Source organism: Diprion similis, chromosome 2, assembly GCF_021155765.1.
Source record: "Diprion similis isolate iyDipSimi1 chromosome 2, iyDipSimi1.1, whole genome shotgun sequence".
Taxonomy (NCBI): domain Eukaryota; kingdom Metazoa; phylum Arthropoda; class Insecta; order Hymenoptera; family Diprionidae; genus Diprion; species Diprion similis.
Window position 1 is genome coordinate 462,135 of NC_060106.1, and position 16,242 is coordinate 478,376.

Genomic DNA, 16,242 nt, shown 5'->3' on the forward strand with positions numbered 1-16,242 from the left:
GATATGATCTCAATTTGAAGAAATAAAACTCATAGAACAAAAAACAACGTTTTAGGTCATGAAATATATTTTTCGACAAACAATCAAAACTTAATCTAAATCTGCAATATCGTATCATCAAACTTTAAATTACAAAATATTCGACTCGTTGGGATAAAATCCACTTATCATCTACATTGCAGGAAGAGTTTCATCTTGTACAATCGTTCATTGAATACATCTGGTAGCATTTTTACCTTACGTTATAATGTACTAATTTAATAGGTGAATTTAGAATACGTCACGGAAACAGGTTCATTTTGTACTGTTGTTTAACATGTAACATCGTATATTCGCTTAGTACTATACAGAATACCAAGATAATGAATACCAAAACTTATTACCAATTCGAAATCACGTTTTCAACCAGGAGGGTAACTATTTCTGTTCGTGAACATCTCTTATATAATTTCATATTATGTTTATTTTCTTATTTCATACGATATAGCTACTGACGAGAATTTGAAGTTGGCGCTCAATTTACTAATACGCGGTAATAATAAGTTTCGTCAAAGCCGCATCTTTCGTGATGGCGCTGTTAAGCGCCTTTTTGTATCAGTATTCAGCACGCAGTCGTGGCGTTCGGTCGATCTCTCGCCAACGTTATAATAAAAGAAAAAAGTTATATTTTCCTGACCGTGTCTGTATTATTTCATTCCTATTATTCCATCAACACGTGCGTAGCACCGGCTTTCACTTGAGAGCACAACATATTGGTCCTTCGAGCCGGATTAACGGAAATAAAAAAAAAAAAAAAAGTCTCGCTAGCGTCTCTATCGTTGAGTCGCCGAGATAAAAACAAAAAAAAAAACGTGGTCGAGCGTCGTTACGAGGCTACCGTCACGCGCGCGCGTAAACGTGAGGTACTGGCACAACTCGACGGCGATCTACCGTACCGACGGTGTATGCGAGATAGACGAATAAAAGCAAACGAGCTTCATACGTCTACCGCGAGGGTTATTCTCGTTTCGAGTGTTATGATAATTGTGTAAACAATACATGTTCTATAGTCAACATGGCCGAACAAGCTGCACTACTCAAATCGCTCAAATCAAATCGTACCACGATCAAATCAACGTGTACGAGATTTCGAACGTATTTAACCGATTTGGACGTTCCGCGAGCACAGCTTATTGAGTTACGTCAACGACTACAAAGATTCGTCGGATTGTGGGAGAGTTTTAATGACGTCCAAACGGGCATTGAAGCAATCGAGAGTACCGAGCAATTCCAGGCAGCTCACCAAGAAGAGAAAAATATTTTCGAAACACGGTATTTCGCAATAACTGTCGATTTGGAAACTTTGATCGAGAGGAAAAACGAGGAAATGCAAGTAGCTCACAGCTCGCGAAATGGTACGAATACTCAAAATCAGAGAGAAGGTACGCCGATATCGCAGGGCACCAATGCAGCGAACGATCATTTGAAATTACCTCGCGTTACAATGCCAACATTTTCTGGTAAGTACGAGGAATGGATTCCTTTTCGAAACATCTTTCTCAGCATGATTGACCAAAATCCCGCGCTACCAAATATTCAAAAAATGCAGTATCTTCTCTCTGTGTTGAGAGGCGAGGCACACGATGTTGTTAGCTCGCTCGAAGCCTCCGACGAAAATTATCCCGAAGCATGGAAAATGCTGAAAGAAAGATACGACGACGACAGTCTCATAATACAAAAACATATCAGAGCTCTTTTCGAGCTGCCCGTGCTGTCCAAGGAAAATCACACGGCTTTGAGACGTATGCTCGACACTGTACTAAAGCATATACGAGCTCTAAAAGCGTTGAAACGGCCTACCGATCAATGGGACGACATCATGATTTTTCTCGTCACTAGCCGATTGGATCAAACGACGAGCAAAGAGTGGGAAACGTCGATAAAAAAGGGCGAAATTCCAAATTTTACGCAACTGACAGACTTTTTGGCTCAACGTTGTCGTGCACTAGAAGCCTCAGCTCGCACGCACAAGGTCGAATCGAACGTTTCAAATAAAGGAAAATCTGAGCAAGGCAAGATTACAACATCACACGTTGCTACGACGAGCGTAATGTGTGTTTTCTGTAATAAAGAAGATCATCCGATCTATAAGTGCAGCAAGTTCGCTCAACTGACAGTGGATCAGCGAATACAAGAGGCGCGAACGCGTAAGCTATGCCTGAACTGCTTGAAAGCTGCGTCTCATCAGGCGAAACAGTGCGGATCGGGAACGTGTCGTAAATGCGGTAAGCGGCATAACACGCTACTCCATTTGGAGCAAACTCAAAAAAGCCAAAGTGAGCCTACGTCATCGAGCACGGCGATCTCGAGCGGAGAAAAGGTAACGACATGGAGTGTCACTCTCGCAGCTGTTCGTCAAGAAAGAAAAGTGCTTCTCGCAACGGCAATCGTCAACGTCATCGATTTCAAAGGTGAACCAAAACCGTGCCGAGCGTTGCTCGATTGTGGATCGCAATCTTGTTTTGCCACTGCTAATTGCGTGCAAAGACTCGGACTGAAGCAGATCGCGACGAACATTCCGATCTCTGGTCTCGGAGAATTGTCGACGCAAACGCGCAGATTGACGAAAATGACAATACAATCGAGAATCAACGGTTATCAAGCCAAACTCGATTGCCTCATCATTGAAAAGATCACTCATTGTCAGTCTCTCCCAGCCAATCAACTCGATATTGACGAATTAAAAATCCCGGACGGTATCACGTTGGCCGATCCTGATTTCGACAAACCTGCAACGGTAGATTTATTGATCGGCGCAGAGATATTCTTCGAGTTACTGTGCATTGGAAAAATCAAGCTGGCAGAGGATCAACCGACCTGGCAAAAGACGGTTCTCGGGTGGATAGTATCCGGAAAGTTCATGATGCGAGATCGAGAAAAAAAGAGTACGTTTTGTCATTTGGCGGTCAATGATGAGCTCAACGCAGGCCTATCACGCTTCTGGCAAATCGAACATCACGAGCGTCAAAATACTCGAACTCCGGAGGAACGATTCTGCGAGGGACAATTTTCACAGACCTACAAGCGCAACGCGGAGGGTCGATTTATCGTAACTCTCCCAACGAGGGACGAGCAGCTTCAAAAATTGGGAGACTCAAGAGAAACTGCTCTGCAACGATTCAAAATGTTGGAGCGCAAATTCGAGCGAAAACCTCAACTCAAAGCGGAATGTAGTGCCTTCATACATGAGTATTCGACGTTACAACACATGCGAGAATTGAGCGAGGACAGCGTAACGTGCGACATTCGGCCACATTTCTATCTACCGCATCATTGCGTGATAAAGGAAACGAGTACAACAACGAGGTTAAGAGTCGTATTCGACGCATCCAGCAAAACAACGAGCGGTATCTCGCTCAACGATGCTTTGATGGTTGGTCCCGTTATCCAACAAGATTTATTTTCGACATTGCTCCGATTCCGAAGCTTCGAGTACGCGTTGACCGCTGACATCGCGAAGATGTATCGGCAGGTACTTGTCGACGAGACTCAAGTGCCTCTTCAGCGTATTGTTTGGCGTGATCGAACAAATGACAACATCAAAACCTACGAGTTGCTAACGCTAACCTACGGTACAGCTCCGGCGTCATTCTTGGCTACCAAGGTCATTCATGAATTAGCCGATATAGAGGAAAATAAATTCCCTATCGGGGCTTTGGTGGCACGAAGAGACTTTTACGTCGATGATTTGATAACGGGTGCGCATTCCGAAAAGGACGCATTAACTATTCGTGAAGAAACAACGGCCTTACTCCAAAGGGGAGGGCTTGTGCTTCGATAGTGGGCTTCGAATAGCAAGAAGCTGCTGAAAGACATATCAGGATCGTCGACTACTAGTGCTCTTCTCGAATTGGACAAGGACGGTACGTCAAAGACTCTCGGAGTTAAGTGGAATCCTGCGAGGGACGAATTCCAATACGCAATCTCGATAAAGGTTCCGGGATCGAGTGCTCAGACAAAAAGATCGATCCTATCGGATATTGCACAAATCTTTGATCCGCTAGGACTGCTAGGTCCCGTCATAGTGAGTGCAAAAATCTTAATTCAGAGTCTATGGAGACTTCAAATCGAGTGGGATGAATCTTTACCCTCGGAGATACATACTGAGTGGTCGGATTATGTTACGAAGATTCAATCTCTGAACGGTTTCAGCATACCGCGAAAAACTATCGTTACCGGATCGGATATGCAATTTGATCTTCACGGATTCTGCGACGCGAGTGAACGCGCGTATGGAGCATGCATTTACATTCGAAGCAGCTGTTCCCGCGAGTGTCGTCAAGTACGTTTGTTATGCTCAAAATCACGTGTCGCGCCGATCAAAACGATATCGATTCCGAGGTTAGAGCTGTGTGGTGCCCAGCTGCTCACTCAGCTGATGAGCAAAGTCAAGAATGCCCTGTGCCTGACGATTACGAAAACTCGTTACTGGACAGACTCATCCATAGTGCTACATTGGATTAAAGCAACGAACAAAAAGCTACCTGTTTTCGTTGCGCATCGAATCGGCGAAATTCAAGAGATTACTTCGGTCCACGAATGGCATCACGTGAAAACGAAGGAGAACCCTGCGGATCTAGTTTCTCGAGGTGTTACTCCGAACGAGCTAAAAAATTCTCAGCTGTGGTGGAACGGGCCTAAGTGGCTACAAGATGATGACGCGATAAACTATTCGCCAGTAACACCAGAATTCGACGAGAGCGAGTTTAACGAGTCCACCCAGCCAGTATCGATCGCGATGATCACGCAAAAGGACATTGATCTATTCGACAAATTCTCAACGCTCGACAAGCTCATTCGGGTGACGGCAACATGTTTTCGCTTCGCTCGAATTTGTAGAAAGAGATCCGAACAGAGACCTTCTGATCCTTTATCGATTGACGAGTTGGATCACGCGAGGAAGTGTCTCATAAAAAGAGAACAACAATCAACATTTTTCGACGAATTAAGCGCTCTACGAGAAGGATCAGACATTTCGAAGAAAAGTAGTCTGAAGGATATAAATCCGTTCATCGACGAAGACGGTCTCTTACGCGTTGGTGGCAGACTTCATCACTCGGAACTTCACCATGATGCCAAACACCCGGTCGTCCTACCATATCGTTCAAGGCTCACAGAACTTATAGTCGAGCATGAGCATCGAAAAAATTTACATTCTGGAGCTGATGCAACTCTGGCTGCAGTGCGACAATTATATTGGCCACTCAGGGCGCGCGGTATCGTCAAAAAATTACTCCGGAAGTGCATCACGTGCTTCAAATCGAAACCTCGCGTCTCGGAACAAATTATGGGGAATCTCCCGGCTCATCGAGTGACTCCTTCGAAACCATTCAACAGCACTGGCGTCGACTTTTGTGGTCCGATATACATACGAGATGGCACACGACGAAACAGCAAGCATATCAAGACGTACGTTGCGGTGTTTGTTTGTATGTCTACCAAGGCTGTACATTTGGAGGTCGTATCAAACATGACTACGGACGCGTTTCTTAGCGCTTTCAAACGATTCATCAGTAGGCGAGGAAAGCCAGCCGATGTATTTTCCGACAATGGCACGAACTTTGTAGGAGCGAATCGCGAGCTAGAGGAGCTAAGAGCTCTCTTCGCGCAAGAAAAACACAAGACGAAGATCATCGATAGCACAGCTTCAGAACGAATTCGGTGGCATTTTATACCGCCACGAGCCCCGCATTTCGGCGGGCTGTGGGAGGCGGCGGTCAAATCGTTCAAAACGCATTTCTACAAGGTAGCTTCCGATGCAGCACTAACTTTCGAGGAGGCATCGACGCTCAGTACGCAGATCGAAGCTATTCTCAATTCGAGACCGTTGACAGCGCTTTCGTCAGATCCAAACGACATGACCTATCTCTCGGCTGGCCATTTTTTGATCGGCAGTACGATAACCTCTTATCCCGAGCCTGACATCACGCATTTGAAAATAAATCGACTGTCCAGATGGCAGCGCTTAGAGCAAATTCGACAACATTTTTGGAAACGCTGGTCCTCCGAATATTTGGTGCAACTTCAACGCCGTACCAAATGGCAGACTAGCCATGGCGAACAATTGAAAATCGGACAACTAGTCGTCTGTCGAGAGGACGGTTTACCTCCATTAAAGTGGGTACTCGGACGAGTTCAAGAGCTCTGTCCAGGGAGCGACTCAACTATCAGAGTGGCCGTTGTAAAAACAGCTACCGGAGTCTTCAAGAGACCTGCGGCGAAATTATGTATTTTGCCCGTTGAAGCTTCGTTGAACGATGTAAAATTGTGATCAGACTTTCCTTAGCTACAAAGCATATCTTTCATAATCGCGCCAAAGCGTGAGCGAAGAAGTATTTTCATTTTATTTTATTTAATTTTTGTTTTATTTGCGAATAAATCAAGAAATTGATACCCACCGGTTATCAAGGCGCGCGGTATGTTCGTGAACATCTCTTATATAATTTCATATTATGTTTATTTTCTTATTTCATACGATATAGCTACTGACGAGAATTTGAAGTTGGCGCTCAATTTACTAATACGCGGTAATAATAAGTTTCGTCAAAGCCGCATCTTTCGTGATGGCGCTGTTAAGCGCCTTTTTGTATCAGTATTCAGCACGCAGTCGTGGCGTTCGGTCGATCTCTCGCCAACGTTATAATAAAAGAAAAAAGTTATATTTTCCTGACCGTGTCTGTATTATTTCATTCCTATTATTCCATCAACACGTGCGTAGCACCGGCTTTCACTTGAGAGCACAACAATTTCAAAGCATTGTTTCCCAAAAACAAACTTTTTAAATGATATGAGAGAAATAATAATGTCAGACGAATGAATGTAAATCATTACAATCAATGAAAATTTCAAAATTTCTCTTTTGAGACATCATATTTTCATTCTTTAAACCATTTTCCAAAAATTATAATGACTATTCTCTTCTTACGGCAATCCATGTTGCCTGTGTCTATTGAACTGTTCAGACTGATTCGAAAAAGGGAAATAAACTAGTCAAAGCTTAATTGATAACAATGAGCATTTAATAAAACTATGAAATAGTTTATATATATTTTACTTGAATATAAACCACTGGAATACCAGATACATATATACAACACCATTATGACTTTGGACTGGCTTTCTTGAATTAGTGACTGACTGACTTATCTGACTTCAATATTCACTTGAAACTATACACCTCTAAATCACCGGAAAAAGTGTGTTGAAATCTATTACCCACAATCGGTGGTGATAAAATATCTTTTATATCACAAAGATTAACTGGTGATATATCGTTTTGATCAGAAAAAACGAAAGTATCACTTGATCTTGCAATTTTTCTCATAAATTTTACGGTAAATTCTTCTGAATCTTCTTCCTCCGTTCCTAAGATGAAGCCTACGTAGGATCGGGGCTGAGAGGGGAAGAGAGAGAACACCGTCGTAGTTTGTGTCGAGTTTAATTTCCGGTGTCTCTCAGAGCACTCACTCCTCGTCCGAGAGCCTGGGCCAGTTACATATGATACATATCTCTATTACATATATTCTTCGCTGTACACATATATACGTTGTATATGTATATCCCTATACTACAGCCTACGTAATGCAGTTTCCGTTTTTTCGTTGCGAATTCAACAACGACGAAGTTTCCACTCGACGAGCGAATCCGGTTGGATAACTGGAATCAACAATTATTTCAAGTACGAGATAAAAAATACGACAACACTAACCATCGGACTTGAAATCTAAGTATAATTTTTTTTTATTAAAGGATTCCGAAATATACCGGTAGCGAATCCTCGTTCTCTAATATCCACAACGTACTATTCAAGGGGGCACGTACGACTTAATGCCTTACAAGAATCATTGAAAAGTAACTTCGCCTCCCGTTCTGATTTCCATTAATTCGCTCGACGATGCATTTATTAGAGAAAGTAAACGCAACGCGTAAATATGCTGAATAGAGATCAAAATATACGAATTACGATTGTCCCAACTAAATTCCAACTTAAAATATGCAGGTGGCATTTAATCAGTCCCGCGTGGAATCGCCAGATGCGCGTTCCAGTAGTAGTATACAGTTCAATATTCCTACTTGATATATTACTGCTTTCACCATCTTTTCCATTCATACGCTCGTCAGAGTCGTTGTTCAAAATTGTCCGTATCATGGAAAGTACTTCTCCTGAGTAACCAATTCTGTAGTCTGAAGTAGTAGGAGCCGGAAGGGTAAATTTGTATTGACACATATTTTGGTATCAGTGAGAATGGCAAGAAATTGCTTGCAACCTGTCGTCTTTGGTCAGTATATACCAAGTACATAATACTCCAACTCTCGGATCATTACTAGCAGCATAACGTTTCGAATACTCTTTTTGGCGTATGGTTTTCCCAGAATTGTAAACGAAATTTAATACTAATCCTATCATGAAATGATTTTCAGTCTCTTCGTCAATCTCGAATATTACCCAGTCGCCAAGGCTAACTTCGCTTTCTTTCAAAATCTTCTTTTCCATTCTGTCACTATTTGCACTTCTAGCAATTCTATTACGGGAATGTCGGCCTAATTCGATTTCCTTCACTCGTTGTAATCGATCACTGCTTAGTCGGGTGTAGTTTTTACTCAAAAGCCAACATAAAGATCTTTCTCTTTCTAACAACGTATTTTTTCCGGTCAGAGTCTCTCACGATAGCAAATGGACTTCCATTGCTCAATTTGATTTTGTTATTCGCGTGATCTCGTAATTCTAAATTGCCAGTTACAGTCTGCAAGGTATTCATATCCGCTGATAAGTTTTCGCTCTCCGCATTGTCCAGTAATGGGTCTGAACACTGTATGGATTCCTCCTCGGACTCCTCATCACTTAGCGATTCATCATCTGAAATCTCGCTACTAGGTCTTGCCATGTCTAGCTGGCACGTAATTTCCTCGATACATTCAATACCGAAATCTCGTAAATCCTCCATAGCATTTTTCTTTGCAGCCTCAATCGTCGCGTAAATTTCTATATTGGACAGCAAATTATTAACTTCGCTAGCTTGACACGTTTTGAGTTTTTTTTCAAGTCTAGGAAAGTTGATTTTGTCTGATTCGTCATTCGGTATGTTAGTCTGTATTTGAACCCTACGAAGACGATGAATGATATCTAACATACTGAAATTTACGATCGTAGAGTAGGTTGAAGACATATTGTTAGATCGCACTTGTCTGAAAAAACTCTCGCATGGCTGACTGCTCATTAACGATGGCAAAAATAAATCATTCCGATTTCGATTTCGTAATTGTATTATCAAATTTATCAGTGTATGGCCATTTATTTCAATGCAAGTATAGCAGTTCGTAGTCAGGAAATTGTGTCTGAGATTGTAATTTTCATTATGCAGAATCCAATTTCGCCAGATTCGCAAGACAAAAATGCTGTACCAAATCTTTTCTAATCTCTGAAGTGTGCTTAAAAAAACGTCCAAAAAAGAATTCAGAATAAGATTGACAAGTTTCAAAAACATCATAGTTCTTTGAGAATTTGGTACAATTGGCAAGTTGTTTAACACACGGTCATCGCAAATTTTCTGAACCGACTTGAAATTCATTTTATCCTTCTGACATAAGTCATGCTGTGTCAAGCAGTGTTTATCTTTCGAGACAGTATCTATTAGAATTGTCAAGTGCGAAATCGAAATGACTTTGTTTCCTAGCGGCAATATCGACGATACTTTGGTAAATTTAATGCGCATTTTAGTACCAATATGTATTGTATCTTGTATATATTAGAACTGATCGTCAATCGAACTGTTGAACCAAGGCCAGTTGTTAATACAACTAACATTCGCAGGCCTACCACTTTCTTTATTTGTAATACCTAGTTGGCTTTGTATTCGCATGGCTCCAAGTAATCTCGGGTCGCCATCTAACAAAAAACCTACAATTTTCATATCGTATTTCTCGTATTCCGCAATCATGTACTTCCACCGAGTCTCCACATCAGCCGTTGTAAATTTGTTGTCTGTGCCGAATATGGTCAAGCAGAATGGTAGTGCATTTTTAAGCAGGGGTTGTGCCATATTACATAGACGAGTGATGCAATTTTTTCATCCGGAGAACATTGCTCAATAACTTGAGCTGACGTGGCGACATATGAAAATGATATTGGCATTGATGTGATTGAATTAGTCAGTAAAACAAAACCAACAAGCTGGTTAGTTTTAGGATCGTATTGTATTCTACCCGTTATCCTACTGGCGTTTCACTTATCCATATCTGGGGTGGATAATTCTTTGACGTTAGATGCTCTTTAATTTTTAATAAACGCAGTTGTCCTTCAATAATATTTTGGCAATTTTCAGATAAATATCTAAATATCTAGAAGGCGATGGTAATGGCAAATTATTACAGAGAGTTTCGTACGCTAATCTACCACCGACCATATGAGCGGATCCACGTCACTTCACTCAAAAAAAACCGTCAAGTCACGGATCTTTGCGCCATTTGAAATATCCGTAGTATTATGTGAAAAAAATACAATTTCAAGAATTTTGAAATTTTTTCAAAAATGGCCGAGTTCGAGCTATGTAAAGTTTTGTATATCACTGTTGCACTGCAATGTTTGAAAATTCATATCTCCGAAAGTATACATCGGAGCGGACTGATCCTGCAATCATTCTGTTCGTAAAAGAATGCGCTTCGATAAAAAAAATTTATTTGGAAAAAAAAATTTCTTCCAATATTTTTTTACCGTTTCTTTTTTTGATTTCGCTGTCATTTCCGCGGGACTAACAACAATTCATGGAGATAATTTTTTTCGGATACCTGTATCCTTCCTCTTTAATCCTAAAAAAAAAAATTGATGGAGAAGTTACCAGAGCCGGAGAAAAAAAATGAAACGTTTCGTCGCGCGTCACCGCGCGTGCCGATCCACGTCAGCGCTACTTCCGCGAAGTCGGTGTGTTGTGTATATGTATATTAGGGTGTCCGTTATTTACCAAGTTGGTTTTTTTTTTTTTGCAGCCCCCCTTAAATTTTTAGTTTATGATCTAAAACAAAAGATCGGACCAAAATAAGCCCTTAATATCGATGTTAAACCTTGCCCTTAAGACGATACATTTCCCGTTTAAATAACATGGGATTTTGCCACTTTTTACATTTAATTTTTTTTCTCCCGAATAAGTGAGTCTATCGCCATGCTAAGTACATATTTTCGTAGTAAATTGAACGCTCTACGAAAATGTCTTTGATGATTTTTCGATAAATTCACTCCTTCAAAAGTTATTCAAGGTTAAAATTGAACTTATAGTAAATTTTTGAAAATTCTTACTTTATCAGCAAAATTATTATTATTTAGATGAAAATTAATTGTTTTTACGGAAATATCTGATTCTGACTGTACTATAATGAAAAATTATTAAGTAAAAATTTCCAAGAATGGAAAATAATGTGGCTAATAAGTACATTTTAGTACAGTCAATCGAAGTTTTGAACACATCCTCCAATTTATCCTGAAAAATGAATGAAATCAATCAAAGTTCTTAACATATTAATGTACGTCATTTATTTTATTAAACTTCCTTTGGTTACATTTGGAAATTTTTTTTTATACTCGCTTACAATCTGAATTACATATTGTTTTTCATCTTCGTTTCTACTTAGAATATTAATGTATTCTTCGGTTAATTTTACAGCCCTTTCTGCAGTATCATTGACCACTTTTAGATGTTTGACGATTTCTAAGCCTCTTAAATATTCTGGATTCTTTGACCATTCACTGCTATTTAACTGAAGAAAGTTTGTGTCAATATTAAATCTTTCGAAAAATTTCAAAGAATTAGAACTGATAAAATAATCAATGTTTTTATTTAAAAACCATTTAAAATCATCCGAATTAAAAATAAAGCGTTTAGGAATATCGAACTGATCATTATTGCTTTTTTTTAAAGCCTCAACCATTTTTTGCTTTACGTCAAAAGATAAATTTTCGTCAAAAAACGATAACGCCGCTGCTTCCGGACTCAAATACCATAAATGGTTTTTAAATTTTTCCAAAGCTGCATCAGATAATACTCTATCGATTGTTCTATATTTGTAAACAGCTTTAGTGAATTCAAGATCTGGATTCGGAGCAGTTGCCGCTGAAGGTGCAGAATACCAAAATGGAACATAAACGAAAACGATAAATAATGAAATTTCCAGAAGATTTTTTTCGTCTTCTTGAGTTAACTTAAAACTGTCTCGGAAAATATAGATTTTCAAACAATAAATTGCTTTGGACATCCATCGAGCGTGATGGAATGCCCCAGGTTTGTAAAATTTGATATTTTCAGGGTCCATTGTGCCTAAAAATATTTTACTCAATTCCAAGAGTTCTCGATAATCATCACGTGGAAGAAAAAAAACTCATCAATTTTTGAAGTAACTTCCGGTATTTTATCTCGTAAAGTTTTTTTCAACTGATTTTTCTGTATTCCAGATTTATATTTCCTTTTATCCATAGAACTCCACTGACTTTGGAAATTTTTAAATAATGGTACATTTGGTCCGGTTGTGCCTGGCATTTTCGTAGAGTATACGCAAGATAATACCAATTCATACACGTGGTGTCTACAAGGAAGGTACAATAACTCTCTCTCCAGTTTACGTTCTAGAATCACTGCAGCTCCTTTTCTCCCACCGAGGTTAGAATTAGTGGTGTCACAACAAAGTGCTTTGACAGACTCGGTTAATCCCCATTCGCAAATAATGTTGTAAATTTCTTCTGCTTGAGTAGAGCCACATCCATCGGGTAATGCGGGTACACCAAGAAGTTTTTCTTGTCCATTACAACTAATTAAAATAGGAAGTCTTTCGACACGCTCGCAAGTCATACTATCTGGGATCAATTTTGAGTCCCAGTGTATAACTGCAGCATCAACTTTAGTTTCACCAAAAAGTACTTTAATGTTTTCAGCCATTTTTTTTCGTAATTTAGATCGTATCTCATGAAAAGAAGTTTTATTTAAAATAAGATCACGTGGATCAACTCCCATAGCTGGTGCCAAAGCTGAGACAAGACGAACTGATCCTCTGTAGGAAATTTTACAGCTGTCAAACGCTGCAACAACATCGTCTGTGAAAATGTTAATAGTTCCTCTTAACATTTTTTGGTTCATAATATCGTCCAGTTCCTTCGAATTCTGACACCGATGTTGATTGAGAGTTACTCAAAGTTTCTCCACTAGATTTTATTCCACTTACAGTTCGTGAACAGCATGGCGGATCGATATCTATTAAACAATGGAAATAGTTAAAGTTACCTATATTACACATATTCTAAACATCGTATAAAATGACAACACCAAATAGTTATTTTAAAATTTTACCTTTTTCAAGATATAACAACTAATATTAACAGAAAAAAATAAATTTTCACATCTTACCAGAAGTTTTATCACTTGCACTCTTAATATGATCTGTTGCTGTAAATAAATGAGCTGAGGATGCATTTCCATGAAGTTCGTCGTTTGGCTGCTGAATCCCAGAATTATTTTCGGAAGACAAATCAAGTTGTCCTACAATTGAACAATTAAATTCAGTTTTGATAGATATAAGTTTTTCATTTTTATTTATTAATTTATTTTTTCAAATTACCAGCGTTCTGCGACAATGTATTATTTGTTTCAGCAACATTCAGATGTAAAATCCGTTGAGTTCTTTGATCAATTAAAAACTTTTTTGTCTCATTGTCGATAATTTCAAAAATATTACCGCGAGCAATGTCAAATAATTTTTCGAGGTTATTGGATAAATCTTGCTCCTTTTTTTTTTTTTTTGTTTAACATGTTTCTGCACATCTCTGTATTGTCTATAAAGATTTTTTAATTTTCTTATACACCGTGAATTATCTTGAGTCGGAATTGCCGCTTTGCTCCAAATTTTTCCTGTTTCACGTATAACAATTGAACAGCTGTTATCTATCGATTGACTGAGATTTCTTGAGTGATGAAATAGTAGCTGCAGAACTTCTTTATTTGTTGGTAACTTTTTACCAGTTAGTTTATCTGTTGTTTTTCCGATTAAAAAAATATTTTGTCTTAGATCCATAGATCGATTATCATTCATTATAAAAATGATTTAAATAAAAATTTTAGGTTAGAACTGTTGATGCAATTATAATTATGTTTATGTTATTCAGTGTAAGTTTTATTTAAAAGTTTATGTCAAAAATATCACTGATTATAAATTTATATATCATTGATCGTTGATAAATCAATGACTATTGTAAACGTACAAAAAAACATCAACAACGTTCTTCAAAAATATTGCATTACTACCTAGAGAGTCTGAAGCGCCAACTAATCAGCTGATATTCTCTTGTCCGCCTGCGCGGCGAGCAGAAAACAGTCAGCGCTATACAGTGGTAATCGACGGAACTAAAATGTGGCGAAAAAACGCATTTCAGCCATCGTATAGGAATATCTAGCCAGTGGCAGTGCTACAATTCTGTAACTCGTTATAAGAATAACGACATATTTCGTTATCTTTACACCACATACTTTCATTTTACGAAATTTTTGGTGAATAATTTTTTATTATAGTACAATCAGAATCAGATATTTCTATAAGTTCAACTTTAACCTTGAATAACTTTTGAAGGAGTGAATTTATCGAAAAATCATCAAAGACATTTTTGTAGAGCGTTCAATTTTCTACGAAAATATGTACTTAGCATGGCGATAGACTCACTTATTCGGGAGAAAAAAAATTAAATGTAAAAAGTGGCAAAATCCCATGTTATTTAAACGGGAAATGTATCGTCTTAAGGGCAAGGTTTAACATCGATATTAAGGGCTTATTTTGGTCCGATCTTTTGTTTTAGATCATAAACTAAAAATTTAAGGGGGGCTGCAAAAAAAAAACCAACTTGGTAAATAACGGACACCCTAGTGCTGGATGGAGTTGCCACAAAAGACATTTTCTTCGGATTTTACTTGATCTGGTCACTTGAACTGATTTGATCGTAATGATTTGTTATGTTTAGGTTGCTATTCAATTTCAAAATCGTTTTGTTTTTCATGTGTGATTTTGTTTCCTTCTAGAAAATTCTTCTTTTGGAATCGAGTTTTGTGTCGGACCGGCTCTGATTTCTTTGTGGTTGGAACAGAGCCGCGATTGTTATTTTTTCATGGTCGATAAGCGATTATTTGATTTTCACATTTTTCTAACCCATGTGTCAGTTTTTGTCAGCACTTTTTCAGGTTGTTTTATGACATAACCTGATTTTCCTTTACCTTCTCCTGGAATTTGAGGATGACTGAAGGCCCCGATTTTAAAGAAACACTCAACGATAATCCAGATAAGATCGTTTATTTTCTCCTTTAAAAATAATAAAATATACGATCCGTGCTTTTCTCAAATTCGCTTAGCGAATTCGGATTGGTCTGCCTTCACTCACGTTTGTCCTCCCAATCTACGGTGTGCAGTTTCCGAAAGAATTCGGGACCGGCTCGCCTCCTTTCCCCTCCCTCGTTCCCGAAGGTTGAGAAGAGGCTCCAAAAACTTCCTTAGGCCGCTGTCGATTTGGACTCCTATTGGAACCTCTCCTGTTCCCGTGGTCCTTTTCCCGGATCATTTTGACCAAGTTTGGATTTTCCTGATTTCCGGAATTTGGAAACTGGCCGCTTCTTCGGATTTTACACGAAGCTATACACTACACACTTTTTACACTGACCTTTGTGAAAACATGGCACATAAAATTTTGAAAATTCAGTTCAATGCTCGACTATCTGCTCAAGGTTTTCTGTGGTTTACCTTGAGACTGTGGGCAAATGCCAGATAGCAGAAAGGGAGTCTTTGAATTTTTAGAGCCACAGCTCCGACTCACCTTCGAGCGTCGTATGCTAGATCAAGATCGTTATTGTTTTAATTTGTTCGAGTCGGGACGACTCTTTTCCTCAGGGGGGAGTAGTGGTACAAAGGATAAAATCACCCGTTTTACCCCCTTTTCTAATGATCTAGTAGTCGGCATGTGACGCAAGAAAACTAAGTCTTCTTATGTCATCAAATGAATAAGGTTGCTGCGTCAACCGCTATTATTGTAAAAACAGATCTGTTTCAGACTTTGAGCTGATAACACGTTCTTTACCCCAAATACATTTTTCTCAAAGCATATTTCTCATTTAGCGCCTTTTAATTGCTCACCTAACTAAGCTTCTTACCCTCGTTTTACTCGTTACGCTAAAAGTGTAATAATACCAT

General features: G+C 39.0%; 1 long non-coding RNA gene across 1 annotated transcript in view; it reads right to left on the reverse strand.

Annotated features, from left to right (window-relative positions):
- LOC124413092 overlaps positions 1–15,867 on the reverse strand; it is a 29,007-nt gene extending 13,140 nt beyond the window's left edge. The window contains exons 1-2 of the long non-coding RNA XR_006929845.1: positions 15,684–15,867; positions 6,200–6,203 (exon numbers count right to left, since the gene is read on the reverse strand). This is a non-coding gene — a long non-coding RNA (uncharacterized LOC124413092). The remainder of the gene's footprint in view (positions 1–6,199; positions 6,204–15,683) is intronic.
- Positions 15,868–16,242: the final 375 nt, after the last annotated feature.